The following is a 4,411-nucleotide window of genomic DNA, read 5'->3' as shown; positions in this document are numbered from 1 at the left end:
TCAGTGAAGATATCGGCTTAGGACGTCACTGCCCACCATAACTGCTTTTAGTTAAGGTTTAATTTCAGACCATCCTTTGTGGTTACTTTAGGTCTCCGAGTCTGCAAAACTGCCATGCAGGCCTCTCCTGAGCTTGTCAGGTCAGCATGTGGCCCCTTTCGTCCACAATATATACTTGTGTAATTACCATTCTTATCAAGATACAGACTATTTCCACTATTTCCATCAGTATGTTTCTGAGGTGTAGTCATGTTATTTTGTATATTGGTAGTTTTTTTATTCCTGAGAAGTATTTCATTATGTAAGTAATACTACAATGTAATCTATACTAATAAAAGCATAATATGCTAATTAGACCAGACGTCCTTCTGGACGTCCTTCCAGACGAAGCCAGGGCTACGAGGGCTGAGGCAGAGGCAGCTGCTGGGGGGGGGGGGGGAACCCCCTTGCATGAATTTCATGCATTGGGCCTCTAGTTATTTATACTATCCCTGTTGATGAACATTTGCTTAATTTCCAGTGAATATTACAAATATTCCCTATTGTGAATAAAGCTGCTATGAATAGTACTACTATACAAGTATTTTGGGGGACAAATATTTTCATTTCTTTTGGGTAGATACTTAGGAATAGAATCACTGGTAATAAGGTAGATAAATTTTTTTACTTTTAAATGTAATCCCACTAGCATTATAGGAAATACTCAGTTGCTTTATAGCATGAATAGCATCATCTTCAAAGCATACATTTATAGTTTTGGGGCATTATATTTTAGATCTAGAATATTTTCTTACATATTTACATATGGGTTCTGAAAATAAACTTAAGATCTTCTTGTAGGTTTTGGTGATTGGGCCTTAAGCTTTGGAAAAAAACCAATATAAAATCATCACTAAGTATAATTAATAGATGAATATGACTACAATTATAAACATTAGAAATAGTCCCTAAATGTATTTAGCTATGTCAACAGAAAGTGATCCCCCTTTTAATAATTAGATACCATTATTTTCTTAGGAAAATTATGAAACATAATGAAATACTTTAGATTATAGGTAAATTCAGAATATCCATGCTTTTGAAGTTAAGTACACTTTTTATTTAGTTGTTAATAATTTTTATTTTACATCCAGATTTTTAAAATATATTGTATCAAATAGTAATTGAATCCATGTGGTGAAATGCAAAAATGAGGCTACAGGTTGATTTTTCTCAGAATGCAATATTTTCTAGAAGGAATTATTTCTTATTTGTTAGACGAATTTTTCAGTTGTGATGATTTTAATATTTTAAATCCCTTCTGTATATTTTAGAATCATTGTGTTTTATTCCCATAATGTGTTAAACTTATTATAGCATATGCATAATATTAAAAAGGCTGTTTTATAAGTTGTATGCAACAGCTAAATAAGGTCATAAAAATCAGTTCCAGAAGCTGTGGAGGAAATGATTATGGTATTATTATAAAAGTTAAGCAAATAACTTTTTTTAAAAAAAATTTTGTTTTATTGCTTAAAGTATTACAAAGAGTATTATATATGTCTCCTTTATTTTTCTCCCCTTGACCTTCCCCTGGCCTCCCATACCCCCCAGTATCTTGTGTCCATTGGTTATGCTTATATGCATGCATTCAAGTCCTTTGGTTGATCTCTTACCCCCGCCCCAACCCTCCCGGGCCTTCCCGCTGTAGTTTGACACATGGTCTCTATTATCCATGAATGTGTGAGATCATGTGGTATTTTTCCTTCATTGACTGGCTTATTTCACTTAGCATAATGCTCTCCAGTTCCATCCATGCTGTTGCAAATGGTAAGAGTTCCTTCTTTTTTACAGCAGCATAGTATTCCATTGTGTAGATGTACCACAGTTTTCTAATCCATTCATCTGCTGATGGGCACTTAGGCTGTTTCCAGATCTTAGCTATGGTAAATTGTGCTGCTATGAACATAGGGGTGCATATATCCTTTCTGATTGGTGTTTCTGTTTTCTTGGGATATATTCCTAGAAGTGGGATCACTGGGTCAGATTGGAGTTCCATTTTTAGTTTTTTGAGGAAACTCCATACTGTTCTCCACAGTGGCTGCACCAGTCTGCATTCCCACCAGCAGTGCATGAGTGTTCCTTTTTCTCTGCATCCTCTCCAGCACTTGTCGTTTGTTGATTTGTTGATGATAGCCATTCTGACAGGTGTGAGATGGTACCTCATTGTTGTTTTGAAAGCAGATAACTTTTTAATCTTGAGAAACTTAAGACATTTTCGAATTCTTGTTTCCAGCTATTTTTAAAAAATTAGCTATCAGTTATATTAAATCCAAATAGTAGAATCATTGTTTTCTTCTGAAAAGACTCTTCTGTGTTCCTTTAAAATATACATTATTTGCTGCTAAGTCCTACTGAAATCACTTAGGGGAAAACAGATCTCTGCAACCACTAGCCAGAAAATATTCTAGTTTTTAATTTTAAATATGGTTCTGAAAAGAGTTTGAGCTACACAGTTATCAATTTTTTTTGTCATCTGTTTAGCTTTCTACTTATCTTTCCTGATTCTGAGTGTATCTACTTTTTTTTATATTGGTTGATTCAAATTTATAACTGACACCAGATAACTATCAGATTAGATAGTAAAATATTAAGGCACATTGCATTATTTGATTTAAAGTTTAGTTCTCAGTTTATTAATCACTTTCTTTAGATACATATCTATTTTTATTGCTAAATATACAAAGAGCTCTTTGCTGAATTATCTTTTATTGAGAAAATAATTATCATGGCTAATTAACACAATATGCAGCTTCCCCTCATCTTCTTAAGTCATGGCATTTATAATAAAGGTTATTAGGCTGCAGTTCATTTGTATATGCTTAAATAAATTATTTTTCAGGATATAATAAGTGTTAATAGGAAGCAGGGCAATTATGTTAGACCAGAAAAATTGTGGCAGAGTAGCCTGTGCCTTAAATCCAGTGTGCGAACTATAAATTTAAACTCACAGAGAGATGGGAGAATGCCAAAGGGAAACCAGAATTCTAAAGTCCTCACTAGCTTTTTTATGGCATTACCACCTTTACTTTCTTGCCCTTTACTTTCCTGTGGTTGTATTGCAGCCTTTACAACGCACTACAATATCAAGAGGGGAGGCTACAATTGCAGAACTTTGCCTTATAGTGGTGATGGTGGCAGCTCTAAGATAACTTTATATGTGACATCCTAAACTTTTGAGTGCATGCAGTTTAAATTGAAAATTATCAACTTAATATCTATATAACAATTACAAATTTTCAGTGAAATATTTTCATTTTTATAGGAATCGAAAATAAAAAGTGAGTGCATATTCTGTGTTTGGTTCTATACAAGGTACATATCTTTTAGGTAAAGTATGACATGAAATAATTAGAAAATAAAACATTTTATAGAGTAAACTAGAGGCCCAACGCACGAAGATTCATGGGCCTTTCTGCCCCTGGCTGCCGGCACTGCCTTTGCTCCAGCCTGGAGGCGCCTTTCTGCCTTCCCACGCTGCCCAGAGGCCTGGAGCAGTTGGGGCAGTGTGGAATGCCTGCGTAGTTGCCATGGCGACGGCACAAGTGTCCTGCCCCGCCCCCGGCCTCTCAGCACCTGTGTATGCAAATTAACCCGCCATCTTTGTTGGGTTAATTTGCATACTCACTCCTGATTGGCTGGTGGGCGTCGCGAAGGTATGGTCAACTTGCATCTTTCTCTTTTATTAGTGTAGATACCACAAATTGAGAAATTTTGCCTTTTTTCCTAGGCCTTTTTTGGCAGATGCCAAAGGATCTGTGATGTGATTAAAAAGTGAGAAAATTTGTATAAGGGGAACTGGATTATTGCAACCATTATCTGTACTAGGATACTGGCAAATGATTAACTTGCCTTTCATTACCATACTGAGGTGCTAAATAGCTGTACCTATGCTTTTGTACCTAATTATTTCATAGGGAAATCCTTTCTGTTACCCTGAATGAAAACTGATTCGGGTTATTATAGTGCTGATATTTGCCAATATGATGTACTTTTTCTATATCAAATTCTTAAGAACCTAAATTACTGTCCCTGTGGATTTGTACAATTAGATGTTTATTACCATAGCTATTTTTAGTTACCTGTATTAGACTTTTCATTCTTGTTCTAGCTTCAGATACTTGAATTCAGTTTGAGGTAGAGGTTGTAGTAAGATCTTTGAAAATAGAAAAGCCATTTTTTTATGTTTGCCACTTATGTGCATAACCTATTCCTCTTCAGTAAAACTGGTCCTGCTTTTTGTCTAATATATAATAATTCATTAACATTATAAAGCTGGCATTGCCAGCTGTTCAGCTGGACTATTTGATATTGTTTCATTGTCCTCTCTTAGCCAGGTTATACAGTCTCTGGAAAGAATATCAGAAAGCCA

General features: G+C 35.1%; 1 protein-coding gene across 9 annotated transcripts in view; it reads left to right on the top strand.

Moving 5' to 3' along the window:
• EHBP1 (EH domain binding protein 1) overlaps positions 1–4,411 on the top strand; it is a 305,206-nt gene that overhangs the window by 36,021 nt on the left and 264,774 nt on the right. The window lies entirely within an intron of this gene.

The sequence above is a fragment of the Myotis brandtii genome, unplaced genomic scaffold, assembly GCF_000412655.1.
Source record: "Myotis brandtii unplaced genomic scaffold, ASM41265v1 scaffold84, whole genome shotgun sequence".
Lineage (NCBI taxonomy): Eukaryota > Metazoa > Chordata > Mammalia > Chiroptera > Vespertilionidae > Myotis > Myotis brandtii.
The sequence above is the reverse complement of the archived record's forward strand: the minus strand, read 5'-3'. Positions and strand labels throughout refer to the sequence as shown.